General features: G+C 47.7%; 1 protein-coding gene across 3 annotated transcripts in view; it reads left to right on the top strand.

Annotated features, from left to right (window-relative positions):
* LGR6 (leucine rich repeat containing G protein-coupled receptor 6) overlaps positions 1–14555 on the top strand; it is a 156966-nt gene that overhangs the window by 80500 nt on the left and 61911 nt on the right. The window lies entirely within an intron of this gene.

The following is a 14555-nucleotide window of genomic DNA, read 5'->3' as shown; positions in this document are numbered from 1 at the left end:
TTTTCAAGGAAGGAACACTCTCTTGGTAGAGGATGTTGAAATTACAGCTCCCCGTGTGTGCATTGTGATGAAAAGGCCACCAGCAGCAATGCATATTTCAAGGAATGCTAGAAAATATCCACCAAGAAGGGGTTTTGTCCTCTCTGCTGTAGACCACAGTGGGGAAGGGACCTGCCAGGGAGCACAGAGGACACTCTGGTCTATCAACATGCAAGTTCGACTGGGTTACCAGATAGAGGGCAATGTCAGGGTAGAAATGCTTTAAAACACTTTTAATGATTCAGCCATGAGAAGAAGCTGAGGCTGTGATCGTGCTTTTCCTTTAAAGTAACCATATCTGCAGCAGATATGGGCTCCTGTATTCGCCAAAACTCACACATCACTAAAATATTTGCAGTTCTCCTGAGTATGGACACACTTGCAATCAGATGCTGGAGGTGCCACTGTGTTTAGGGAAGGTCTGTTCGGTAATCTCGCAGCTGGTGTAAGGAGCACAGCCAAAGCTTCTAAGAGCATTCTGAACTGGGCTGAACCATTGAGAAATTAGCCTTCACCCAAATCCTTAACTTCAGTCCTAGTCTTACTGTGTCTTTTTCTCATGGCAATGTTGGCTGGAGGCGGATTCTGGGGGTGTCCACACCAGCTTCCTTCTTGGACCAGGACTATCACCAGTACTACATGGGGCAGTTGCAGCTTTGTCTGTGCAGGCCTTGAACCGCTCTAATCATGGAGATTGCCCCTTCGATAATGGCCTGGCCTGGGGCTGTTCTTCCTGCGGAAGAAGCTTTTTCTCAGGTCCAATCAAAAACTCCTCGAGTGCAATTTGTGGTCTTTACTCTTTGTTCCATCACTTGCCACAGAGCGCGTTGCCCCAGCCAGTGTCCAAGGTGACTGAGCAGAGACCTCTTGCCTTTCCCCAGCACCTTTGGTCCCTTGGACCAACCTGTCTAGGCTGTCATTGCCCTCACAGAACTCCCCTCAGCTCCTCACTTCTGGTTGTCCAGCCAGGTCTTTCTACCCAGCAGTGCACAAGAACCCGTGCCCAGACCCTCTGGGCTCCTTCACTCCTCCTCTCCTCACCATCCATCATCTCTCAAGACCAGGACCCAGCTCCCTTCCCAGCCACCCACTGAACAGTGCAGCTCTGCATTAGACACTATTATTTTCCTCTTTTTCAAATATCTGAGTCATTTTCCACAAGTTTATGAGACTCTTGTGTATTCATTGCCAAAAAATCAGCCAGACTGGAACACCCATAGGTCACACACGGCATGGTTTCCAAGCATTACCGGTCAAGCTATCTGAGACACAGTGTATTCCTGCGGCCCAGAGACTACTTTTTTTTCCATTCAGAAGGGCAAGTGGCTTTATGGCACATTGTCACAGTTCATGAGTTACCAGACTCGGATGGCGCTTGGTGGAATATTAACTACCTGCTTTGCAAGTTGGCAACATATGCTAAGCAGGCAGGAAAGCAGAAGAGGGGGGTGAAAATGGGAGCCAACAGGAGTGGGGTGGAACAGGCAGAACTAGACAGAAAGGAATTGTGTGGTGGTTATTTTCTTGCTCTTTCAGATATTTGTTTTTGATGTCCATGTTCTTCATCCTGGGATTCAGGCAGGATTGGAAGGAAAAGTATGTCTCAGTAATGGACAAGCTGACAGAGGAGAGGAAAAACAGTTCTCAATACACAACTCTTTTCTCAGGTTTACAGCAGAAGCAGCCAAACTAAAAGGAAGCTGAGAACAATTGTTTTAAGTGTAGGTCTACCCATAGGACTTAACAGGCAATTCAATGGATGAGGTGGTCATTGTTCATGGGACAGAAGCGGATGCTTCTAGCTACTGGGGGACAGAGAGGTGGGTACCTACTGCCTGCACAGCACCAGGTTAGAGCTGAAATACAGCAAAAACCCAATGTGTCAGTGGACATTCTGAAATAGGAAAGTGAAAAATAATGATTAATAAACTCCTCTTGTCTCCAAAGGTGGCAGCTATCTCACCTTTGGAGTATTCAGAGAGGATATTCACCTAGACAGGACACAGGCAGCCAAGTGTTCACTGCTGTACACAGTGTGGTGTCATCAGCAAACTTGCTGACATCAACTTGTTGTACATGCATGATCAAGGAGAGGACAGTCCGGGAAGAAAGAAACTCTAATAGAGACTGTCACTCAGAGAGCAGAAGGAAAGTTATTCCTCCTTTTTACTGAGGGATGATGTGCAGGGAAGTAAGAGTCTCCCATCTAGAATGACCAGAGGGTGGGTAGCACAGCCAGGGCATGAAGTCTAGTCTCCAAAGTACGTTGCTCCGAGGAAAGCTTCTTCCCCATTGGAGCCATCTTGCATTGCACATGCACCCTGCATGCCTTCCCACATGACTTTTTCTGTAGCAGCCTGAAGAAGGGACACCACATCCAGGGAGAGGAAGCAGCAGCTCTCTGTTAGCATCTCATGGGTCCTGCTTTCACATCTCTCTCTAGAAGACCAGAAACAAGGAAGGAGAAACACAGGCCAGGTGTCACAAAGACCACGCTTATACTGCTCTCTTTCTGTGGGTCTCCCCCTGCTCTTCCTTTCTGATCTGGCTAAGATAAGGATCTGTCTTCAGCCAAGGAGCCTTCTCAAAGCTGCCACCCTGTGAGTTTAAGGTGTGCAGGATTTTCCATGGCAGATGTGGTGTCACTCACAGAAGATGGAACCGGCAATAGGAAGACACTAATTTTAGCTAACCCAGATGAGGCATGCTGGCTCTTAGGAAACAGAAGTTATTGAAGTTCCTTTGCAGAACAGACAGCATGCCAAAACCTTAACTTTAGATTCAGGAAAGTTTAGGTGAGATGGGAGGGTTAGTTTTCCCCTGTGGATGCTCTCAAAGAGGATGTTCCCACTGTCCCATGTGATTCCCCCAGTACCTTTTTTAACCAAAAAAGCTGCAATTCTGAGTTCTGTCAAATAACATTTCAAACACGCTAACAGGTCTTCCTCCTGCAAACTCTGACATCAGTGCTGAGAAGACTGGCAAGCCACGTGAAGGTTTCGTCACACAACATAACTGTGCCAAGGGCATTCATGGGTCTAGGATACCCATTCTCCATCATTGCACGTGCTGACCCAAAGCTTGGCTGCCCCAGGTTGTGTTACTGTGTATCATCAGAGACTTCATGTGGTCTGGGCCACTCCTCCTCTAGAAGGAGGCATACACTACAGGGATTCAGCATTTCCCAACCATGAGGTGCTCATTACTTACTTTGCCCCATGAATGCCAGCCAGCCTCAGGAGGCAAGTGTCGAATCCACCCCAATACCTCGCATCCATATCAGACCTGCCTGTCCTTACAAACACCCCTCATCATGGGTCCTCTGAAGCTGTAGCCAAGCCCGTGGGACCAGGATCAGACCTACCCTACTCCCTGTCAGCTACAGGATGTGGAGGTTTCACTGCCTGGAGCCCGAGCTGTCAGGAAGAAAACCTTAGTGGGGATCACTAGATGAATATAAAGAGCAATTTGGATTTCAAAAGAAGAGAATACAAAGCTCTGAAGACTGAACCTCCTACCAAGGGTGAGGGAGCTCCTTCCCAGAAGCCTTGCTTTATCTGGGAAGCATGTTGGGAAGCCCAGTGGGGAGGATTAGAGAGAACATGCACACCTGACGGCAATGCTCTGAGCCCTGCGAGGGGTGCCAAGGCTTTACGTAATGCTCTGTTCCAGTTGTGATCCCTGGCAGAGGATCTGGTTACCAGTGGTTTATAGGTGCAGTTACAACATACCATACGTATTCTGGAAGAGTCGTGTGTCAGTCTAATTAACGACCTTGTGGTTTGTGAGCACTTACTTAAAGCAGATGGGCACTACGTCTGTTCCTCTGCCAGGGAGAAGGAGTCCAAGGTATTTCAAAGTGAGCAGGTGCCATAAATTATAATTACCAGGCTTGCAGAGGTAGGGAAAGCAAAGAGAAAAGAAATCTGATGGATTGAGAGATCAAGGTAAACTCCTGGGTTTTCTTTTTCAAATACTTACAGAACGTGATGACAGTGGCTGGCTCTTTCTGGAGTTTCTTGCAGATCAGCACTTTAAGAAGGTGCTTAGTGTGTGCCTCGCGCATCTGGGTGGGTGCTGCTTGCAGCAGTTTGGAGAGCGAAGAGGGGATAGTTGCCAGCCAGAAGAGGATCAGAACCTTTCCAGTACGGGTGACTATCTGGTGGCCTCAGGACAGTCATGACAGATTTTCTCACATGGCTATGAGGCCAGGGGCTCCAGGAAGATAACATTTCTAAGTGCAGTTTTCCCAGAGTAGTTCAGGTCCACAGTACCAGCCTGTACTTTCAGCCTGATGATCTTATTTCTAGACTACAGCCATGAATCCCAGAGCTCTGCATTTCCTTGGGGTTTCCTCTTCCAGTCTGAGGAGGAACTGCACTAATAGCTAATTACTGGGATTTTTTAAGGCTTTGGGCATTCTAAGGATGGTAACAGGTTTTCTGACCCAGTAAGTCACAGCAGCATAGACACAAAGCTAACAGAGTCACATTTCTCCCTGCTGGATAAAGGCATCCACTTATTTGTCTCCCACCCATGGCAGCTCATTTCTCCTCCCACAGAGGCTGTATGTCACCTCATGTAGAACCCGGACCCTAAGAGTACAGAAGTAATGGTCATGGAGTTCCTAACACACATCAAGTCATCTACCCCTCAGTGGGACATCAGCAGTGTGGAGGGCTCCAGCTGATCTCATCTCCGTGTGTCTGAGCAGCACTCTTTGGTCAAGACAGAGAAGCAGATGCACTGAAGAAGAAACTCATCTGGAAAGCAGGCACCTGCCCTTGGAGATGGGTCACTCACAGCAGTGCCTGATCCTCTTTGTTCACAGCTGGAGAGGGACATAATAAAAACAGAGACATCCGAGTGTAGCTGAGGTGACTTCTAGCTGTGATACCCACCTCTGTATCAAACTTGATGTCCTCACTAAGTCCTTGGTACCTGGAGCATGGCATGTGAATCAGGGAGTTAACCACAGCTGTAGCCCATCCTTTGGCCTGTATGTACAGGAATTTGTCCAGAAACATCTAAAGATCTGGTAACCTTGCTCCAGAGGAGAGAGAGCATGTAATAACATAGTCCATCAATACTAAAATTTGTTATAGGACAGAACCAGAAGTCTGGTGCCTTGGCTAAAGGTCTGCTTAGCCCATTCAGTCCAATAACACAATTTTTGCTCGTCCAAGCGATCAGCAACAGGCAGGGCCTTGAACCAGTCTTGACTGTGGGATTTCTGCACAGCTGTTTCTACTCCAGCAGCCTCCAGTGCAATGACCCCGTACCCCACTCCCCCCTTGCATTTTCAAACACAGAAACCAGTTGTGGCACATGAGGCTTGGAGAAGGATTCCCAGCCACTTTTTCAACAAATGTCCCCACTGCATTCACCTTCTCTCTGCTATCAGCCTCTTCAGTCTCTCAGTCATGCCCTCCTCCACGATGTCCCCTTTCCCCAATAGCAGCAGTAGCAGTTCCCTTTGTGAGGACACCTCAAGATCCCGCACCACGAGGGCTCTTCTTACCCCTTTTTCACAGTGCACTTTGAGTTCTCTCTTGTGCCTTGGCAAGATGCAAACCATACTCAGGCAATGTGCAACAGACCACTTAGGTCCCATTCCGTGAGATCCTGTCCTTACTATCATTTTAGTTCTTTCACCCTCACAGTCTTTGTTCTCTGCATCCCTCTGGAATTTTTGCAGGATTCACTTGCCAGTCTTCCACAGATCTGTCAGTCTTAGCTGAAGTCAGCCACAGTCTCCGTGAGTAGGACGCAGGTTCCCTTAGTGCTGGTCCTGCTAACATCACCTTCCCATTTCAGATGCTTGTATGCCTGTCCTCTTTACCCCATCCTGTGAAAGAACTTGATGCATTCATAAGTTCATGGGATGAAACCTGGAGCACAAACTGTGTCGTATACATTGTTCTTAAAAATACTGCAAGCATTTTCAGGTTTTCTACAAATATCCTTTCCCATTACATTCTCCAGCTTTACTTGACTCATAATCTCCTAGTAATAAATCAGTCTGATATATATGTTCTCTGAATACAGGCTAATTTTAGCTCAAACTAAAACAATCCAGTCTCTCCAACCCATGGGTTCGCCACTTCTCTGGTTACCTTTAGCAGAAATGTGTTGGAGCCTTATGGGAATGCAACAAAGGCTACTTCATCCCCTGTCCCTCAAGGCAGGTGATTATTTTTATACATATGGCTGGAGATTAAAATGCAAAGAATGACTTACAGCAATGTGAGAACATGTGGACTTTGATGTATACAAAGGAGGAAAGCTCTTCCCACCTGATCAGGTTCTCACAAACTCATAAGTTCTTATGACTGGAGGAAGAAAAAAACTTTTGGAATCAGCATGGCCTGAAGAGCTCAGTCAATTCATTCATCCTTTCACTGCTTTTATCTATTTTAGTTTGACAGTTGCTGTTAACAGTAATGTTCTTCTCTATAAATCGTACGTGATGCAGTAAGGTTTGAAAAAGGTGTTGTTTCCATTGGGCATTTAGAGGATAAAAGCTATGGAAAAAACCCAAAAAACTATAAAGTCAATATAACATAGCAGTGACGTACAATCTGTTGGCACAGAAGTTGTCTTGTGTCAAGACCACCTCGGTCCTATCACATCCCCTATTAACTACAGAGTTTTTCTGGTACACAATGAAATGGAGGTCAGGGAACAGCAGGGAGGTAGCTCCTAATAGCGGATCTGAAGATAGACTGAAACAAAGGAACTGTGAGTACTTTCTTGGTGATTGCTGCTGCTGAGAGTGCAGAACCTTGAATTCCACCTGTTACAGACCACTGCACAGGTCCTTGGATTTCACCTGCTTAGGCCATTCTGCAGAAGAAAGCATGCTGTGGCAGGAAAGAGAGCCCAGAGCAACTGTCACAGCACAGACAGCACGCTAAAGAAGGTCCTTCCACTCTAAAGGATACTTGCTGCTGAAAACCTTCCTGCCCCATCTCTGAAATCCTCTCTTTTCCCCGAGATTCATCTCAGCAGCCAGCTCTGGAGATGAGCACATCTGAGGTGATGGTGCTTTGTCCCCATTCTTATTTTCAGAAGTCGTGTCTCAAGTTTAGCATTTGAAGTGTTTAATGGTATTTCTACAAAGAAGAAAGTCAAGGAATGGCCAAGAGCAGATGTGTAGCGCATCCAGGTGAACACTACGGTCAGGCATGCCCCACATCTGGATGTACTGCAGGTACTTTCATGCAGTTCTGTAGCTACAGTGTGGTGACTCCTTGCTCAGGTTTGGCTGCTGATTGTATTCCTCTCTGCCTGTACAGAAGCAGGAGCCTCTCCAGACGTGTGGTCCTCCCTCCCAGGTAGAATGCGCGTCATTTGAGATTTATCTCAAAATAGCAAGGTGGCCCTTGAGCTTGTGTAGCTGAACCAGTGCACAGAGTGAGGAAATGGCACAATTGTATTTTCTTTGTTTTCAAGTGGGCTGATGATGGGACTGGACTCTCCTCGTCTATGGGTATATCTTTTATTTCAGGAATGATAAGCCAAATTCAGAGGAGTTACTGCTTTTTGGCACAGCCTTTGAGCAGACAAGGTTTTTTCTGGTTCTGCGTAACAGAGATTGCCATCCAACCTGCTGCTCACGAGCTCTTTGCTCGACTTCACCCGTGCATGATCAGCCCGAGCTGTCACTGCAGATCTGTGCACCAGGACTGGCAGCTATAGCTTGGCAACATCAGACCAGGTTTGAGGACAACAAGCAAATGCAGTTCACAATTTGGATTTTGGAGTTGTTCCTCTGCTTCCATTGACCTGATCCAAATCCCTGGTCTGGGTTCAAGAGTGTCCTAGACTGGGAGTTGAAGTGTGTGGTTGGACCTTATTTCTTATTCCAGCAGCTTTCTCTGCCATTTAGTTTGTCTCTCCATGTAGTTTATGGAGTGTCATAGAATCAGTGTCCCCCGATTCCCTTCAAGAGCATGAGCATTTTTACTGCAATGGTGAGCAATAATTCATTTCCAAAAGCCATTGGCAAATCCACTTGGCAGAAAACACACCACACTGTTTCATAGAGGAAAAACTATAACTTGGTCACTGTGTTCTTGGCAGGACCTAAGGAACAGATCCACTGTCTGCTCTTTGTAGCCCTCAAAGAATAGCAGTGGGATCTGCCATGCTGGGATTTGGCATAAAAATAGAGTAGCCTGGGCTAGTTTGTAGTTGGGAAGTTGAGTGGCTGGGACCAGGGGGCTGGTGTCTTTCTGCCTCTGTTATGTCTGGAGTGCTAGATCCTTCCTTCATGGTGGGAGATCCAACGATTCCACCAGGAAGGAAATAAAATTCTTCTGAGTCATCCTCCATGCCCTCACTACACAATGTTCCTTCCCTTCAGGTAAGCTTCTGCTGTGCCCACGTCTCCCTCAGGCAGACCAGGTGGATTTGTCTCCTCTGACCATAGCCGACTAGGTATTACTCATCTCAGGTTGTCAGCGGTGGAAAATGATCAGCATCTCCAGAGGGTGAATCATCCTTGTTATCTCAGAGCCCTGTCTAGGGGAATGAGTCACTTACGGGAGGATTCTGATTTTCTCTTCTGGCTATGGAAAGGCCTTATAATTGGTTTTAAGTTCTATGTGAATAACGTTGGGTGAGATGTGTTTTTCCTACCCCTGGAAAGCAAAAAAAAAAAAAAATGCCCCTCTGCCCACCCCACCTCACCCCACACTTTTATCTGGCAAAAACAGGTCACCAAGCTAACCCACATCATCAGATCATGGGTACCAAAGCAGAACTGAGCACCTCTTCTCCTCAGTGGCCCCATGCACATGACCCGGCTCACACTTGTGGAGGCTCCAGAGAAAGCTGGAGAGACATGAAAGAAATGAGAAAGGCTTCTGACATGGGTTCTGGGTACATCACAGATGTGTTTTTCCTGTCAGTGGGGGAAGCTTAGCTGGTCAGATTAGTCTTTTCTGCTTAGAAGTCAAAAAGCATGAAATGCAATGTGGTTATCCCACTACAATGATCTCAACAGCCTTTTTTTGAGAGGAAGATTTAGAGGCCACACATGAGCTGTTGAACATATCCTCCAGGAACACTTCTCATTAGCAGTGACCCAATAAATCCCTGCCTCCATTCATCCTCCATCTATTAATCCCTGCCTTTCAGCAATAAGGTGTTCTGAAGTTTATGTTAAAGAAATGTTGCTGTGACCCATGTTTGTGAGTGTTCATGTTGTGCAGGGTCCCTGGATTCACCTCCCAGAAAGACAAGAGTGCTGTGTTCTTTATATCAAGCTAACGGCTAAAAGTTTAGCAAACTTCATTTACTCTATCATTTTATTGTGTGGCAAAGCTCCCAAGAACAGTGTCAGCTGATCTAGAATCTCTACCCCTGACTGCATTGCATGCATTACCTGTGTATACAGTGCATAAAGGCAACAGTTTCATCTCTACAGCATTTGAAATTCTTTCCTGGCACGTGTAGAGAGTAGGCTCTGACAGTGATCTTGAGTTGGGCCATCATTTTCATGATAATTCCCTAAGTCGGCTCCTCTCTTGAGACTTCAGTTTCTGATGTTCTCATTCATTGAGCTTGTGGTTGGCACCTCTTGGAAGAGGTGACGGTGAGTGAGACACTTGTGCCCCATCACCTCCAGGATTCATCAGTTGTGCTCCTAAGTGAACAGGTCACAGCACAGGCTGGGTAGCTTGAGCTGTACTTCTCCAGCAGGTTGGCAGAGGTTATACCTACGTGGCTATGCCCATCGTGTACTGTAGTCACCTCCAAACTTTTCTATATGGACTGTTAGCAATCCAGTGTGGCAACCAGGAGTTCCACTTGAATAAACATTCAAGACATCACTCACACCAAGCTGAAACTGGTGGTCACTTGTCTGAGTGCTTTTGCCTTTCTCTGCCCACACTGCAATGACTGCAGTACTTGCTATTCAATAGCAAACATCCCTCAAAAGAGACTCTGATAAACACAGAAGCTTGATTCCATCTTTGTACCCCTCTCATATGTATTTTCAGCTCCCATCTCAGGCTAAAATGGCTTTCAGGAAGAAGCACACGCTGTCTTAACCATCCTCCCAGTGTAGATGCTAAAGAAATCACAGCTCATACCCACGATCCACACACACAAACTCTTGTGTATGAGTCATACAGAAAGGTCCAATGTGTTTTCTATTGACCTTTGTTATGGGGACTTATGAACCCTAACTCCCCTGTTATCCACGTGGGTATCCAGGGCATGCTGCATTTCCCTGGTGAGAACTCGATAGAGAAGATGGACAATGGGTTCCAGATGTTACATCCAGTAGGTACAGCCACACAGCGAGGAAGATGTGTCCCAGATGTTACAGTAGATGTGTCAGTGCAAAAGGAAGATGAGTCCCAGATGTTACATGCATTGAATGTTGCATGCATTGAATGTTACATGCATTGATGAACCACAGAGAAGCTTCAGGTAAACTGGAGATAGGAAGGCAAGCAAGAAATGAACTTGCTTAAACTGGCACCCATCTATGCAGCATTTTGTCCTCTGGGCAAGACACATTATTCCGCTCTCATCTTTGACTTTGTGCCTCTTTCATATTCCGGTGGACTTCAGGAAGTTCCTCCCACAGCAAGTTAGATAGGAGCATGGTCAATCCAGTGAGACTCCAGGATGAAAAGTACAGAACTGTCTCACCTTATGAGGAAAGGCATAGGAATGTGTTGGTAGGATAAACATCAAGCTACATTTTAGCCAAGTGATGTGATGTGCATAAACAACATTTTAGGAGCAGCAGGAGCCAGCCCTGTGCATGGGAGGCCCTATCAGACGTTGGTACCTTTGGCAGCAGGAGCTCAGTGTCATGGTCTGTGAGGTCCTTGCTAGCCCTGGCTGTGGATGGTCCAAGCAATCTGTCTCCTAACAGCCATCTGCAGTGCTAACCACTCCTGAAGAGAGGCAGCTCCCCTCACAGCCCCTTGCAATGCAGGACAAAGCTGCTGTTCCCATCATACAGAGGAGGGAGGAGGCAAAGAAAAGCCAAGCAACTTATCCAGGGTCCCACAGAGCCCACAGCAGAGCAAAGGCGTGGAACAGTAAGCTCCAAACCCCAGCCAGGCAGACTGTGTCCTGTTTTCATGACTTAGCATTACACCTCCAAAGCAGTCCTGGCTGCCAGGCAGAGCCGGAGAGCTTTTGAGTGCCCTGCAGCTGTGGTGTGGCTCAAAAACTACTGTCTGGCCGACGGAGGAGCCACAGTGTCAGCTGTGGGAGCCTGTGGCTGCCACGCCGTTTAAAGCAAGCTGGTCACTTGCAGAGGGGCTGAACCCAGGGGATCTCAAGCCCTGGAGAGTGGGAGAGTTGTTGTGTACTCCTGTCCAGGACATCATGTGGCCACCTGTTGGTCATCCCTCAGGGTGCCATGACCTGTTCAAAGCCCCTCTCCCCGGAGGGCCGTGTGTCCTGTCGCTTTCAAAGCCGCTGTCCCTTCTGTTTTTCAGTTAGTTTGTGTGCTTGACAAACACTGTGTTTCCCAGCAAATACCCAGGGCACACACTGTTTGCTGGGTCTCCAAGCCCCTCTACTTATCCACTGGCTGCTTTCTGCACCTTTTCCGTTTCCCTGGGCCTGGCACCATGGGCACGGGGGGCAATGCCAGGTGCCCGGGGAGAGGGCAGGTCGGGGAGTCGGCACAGCGGTGGAGTGTGGCTGCCCAACTGTCAGCAGTTTCTGTAGTTGCACAGAGATTTTTGGCAATCCTTCTTGCATGATTCTGACCTGAGGGGTTTTGGAGGTGTCTGCAACCAGGGATAACAAAGCCCTCTTGTCTATACCAGAGACACTTTGTGTGGAGTCTAGGTATTGCTGTGATTTCATTTCCTGAGCATCCCTCGTGGAGGGCTTCCCAGAGGTACACATCCCATCAAGTCAGAAGCAAAGACTCATTGCAGTCCAAACACAGGCCTGCAGTCTTTTCCACCAGGTCTTGTTCCGCAGCCAACAGACTGGGAACGTGCTCGGATCTTGAACCTTCATTCACGCCTGGGGTGGTTTTCACAAGAGTTTTTAGTCTTGAAATGGAGCTTGGGGACTCTTGTGAGTCTTCTTTGAGGGCTTTGAGCTCTTCTGTGACAGAGGCAGAGAGCACAGCTGTCGGAGCAGCCCTACAAGGCATTTTACCTTTTCAGTATGTGTCCTTGGTAGAATCACGGAAACACAGAATAACAGAATAGTTCGGGATGGAAGGGACCTTTAAAGTCCAACCCCTCTGCTGTAAGCAGGGACATCTTTAACCAGATCGGGTTGTTCAAAGCCCCATCCAACCTGACCTGGAATGTTTCCAGGGATGGGGCCTCCCCTGCCTCCCTGGGCAACCTGGGCCAGTGCCCCACCACACATATTGTAAAACTTTCTTCCTTATATCCAGTCTAAATCTCTTCTCTTTTAGTTTAAATCCATTATTCCTTGTCCTGTCACAACAGGCCTTACCAAGACATTTATCCGCATCTTAATTATAAACCTCCTTTAAGTATTGAAAAGCCACAATAAGATCTCCCCAGAGCTTTCTCTTCTCCAGGGTGAACAACCCCAACTCTCTCAGCCTTTCTTTATGGGAGAGGTGTTCCAGCTCTCTCGCCATTTCCGTGGCCCTCCTCTGGACTTGCTCCAACAGGTCCATTCTCCCACAGTACGTTGTGACCACCAGGACATGATAGGCAGAGCAGAAATTGAACCCAGTTTCTCATCTTCCAGTTAACACTGCAGTCCTCAACTGCCTTTTTCCTGTCCCATTTGGTATCAGTTGATGGAAGAAGCCCTTGCTCCTCGCCTGAGCTATTGCCTCAGGGACCCAAAACCTCCTGCCTCTGTCTGTCCAGGCCCCATCGGGTGTTGTGCCTGGTAGAAAGAGCAGCACATGAAGCTAGCTCGCAGGACAGTGTGGCAGAGGGGGACAGAGCACCTTCAAGCAAGGTGTTTTGCCGGGCTCTGGAGCCATCCGCCCTCCCTGCGTCCTCAGCTTCTCGCTCGAGGAGTTCCCCGGGCGCTCACCAGCCAGGCACTGACTCAGTGCGTCTGGGAGCTTTGCTTGAGAAAGGAGCTGAGGTGTTGGCCCCAGTCATTAGGAAGTTATCAGAGAAGTTTAGCTGCAGTGACATCATCTCCTTGTAGTAACATATACTACAAGGAACTCAGATCCTATTATGGGATAGGAGGTAACTCAATCGAGCCTTTCAAGATAAACTCAGACAGGAAGAGAGACATGATTGCCTGAAGGCACCAATTAGACGTTCTGGTGAGATCAGCTCTGTTCAGCCGACACACAAGCACGCTGGGGCCAGGCAAGACTACAAGCACCTCGCTCACTGAGAAAGGAGTGGACTCAGGGAGGGGTGGACAACCAGCTTTTCTTCCCACTGCTGCCGACTCAGCCCTCACTCCAAGGGTCACAACTGTCTCTCCACGTCATCCTTTCTTTATGTGCTTTATTCTGCTGCTAGCAGATGACCAAGATGCAGAGGATCTCCCCAGTCTGGAGAGAGAACAGCCCAGCCCAGTACCACCCAATGCTGCCCACAATCATTGGTGGCAAGTTTTCTCCAAGTTTATCAAGGGAAATAACAGCCCAATATGTTGTGAAAAATGCTGGGAGGGTGGTTTAGAGTTTGAGATCCCAGTGTCCTGTTGGGAGTGGGCTGTGGTCAGTGGAGGAACATCACAGAGTCTCTACCGCAGGATGGTGACTGTGCGCAGTTGTTCTAAGGCATCCTGACAGCGGCTGTTATTGGCTCTACTGCGTGCAAGGAAAAACAACAGCAAAAGTCAGGATGTGTCCTGACAGTGTGGCATTGTGCATTTTTATTAGTTTCCAGGCTGCAACTCCCCCTGTAAATGCTCCACTGCCAGAAGGAACTGGAAAGATATGGGCAAACTTGCTTCTGCCGGTCATAGCCTGAGATTTGCGCCACGTCTGTTGAGGACAGAGAGACAGTTTTTCACTGCCTCGGCTTCTGCCAGTCCTGTTACAGACAGCAGGGTGCATGTGCCTGCAGATGTCTAGGAAATACATTGTACACTCTCTGAAATGCTCTGGAAGCAGTTCTTGGAACAAGACAGTTGTTAGAAACTGCAGGTCTGTGTCACAGGAAACCAAAGATGTCAGATTATAGCTTGACCTGTCAAAATTAATACAAAACATATGACATGCTCACTGCACTGGCAGCTGCGTAGAGCCCTGCCACCTCCTGAATGGCTGCACTGATTGCACTGGCTGATCTTCTGCACACTAGGATGGAGGAATCTCCCACTCTTGACTTTTTCTCATTAGAAAATTATTTCCCTATCTGCTCAGTTCCTTCTGGGAATGATTTTGATCTTACAATCATATCTGGAATGTTCCTGACGAGAAGGTAGGCGGTTCTTCCTCAAGTCATACAGACAATGCTCAAAGCAATGAAATGGCTCTTTAAAAGCATGCTGGGCTCTTAGCTGGGCACCTCCATGATGTGTTCAAGACCAGGTTGGATGGGGCTTTGAGAACCCTG

The sequence above is a fragment of the Cuculus canorus genome, chromosome 24 (genome assembly GCF_017976375.1).
Source record: "Cuculus canorus isolate bCucCan1 chromosome 24, bCucCan1.pri, whole genome shotgun sequence".
NCBI classification, from domain to species: Eukaryota; Metazoa; Chordata; class Aves; order Cuculiformes; family Cuculidae; genus Cuculus; species Cuculus canorus.
Note: the sequence above shows the minus strand (reverse complement) of the source record. Positions and strands in the feature narration are given on the sequence as shown.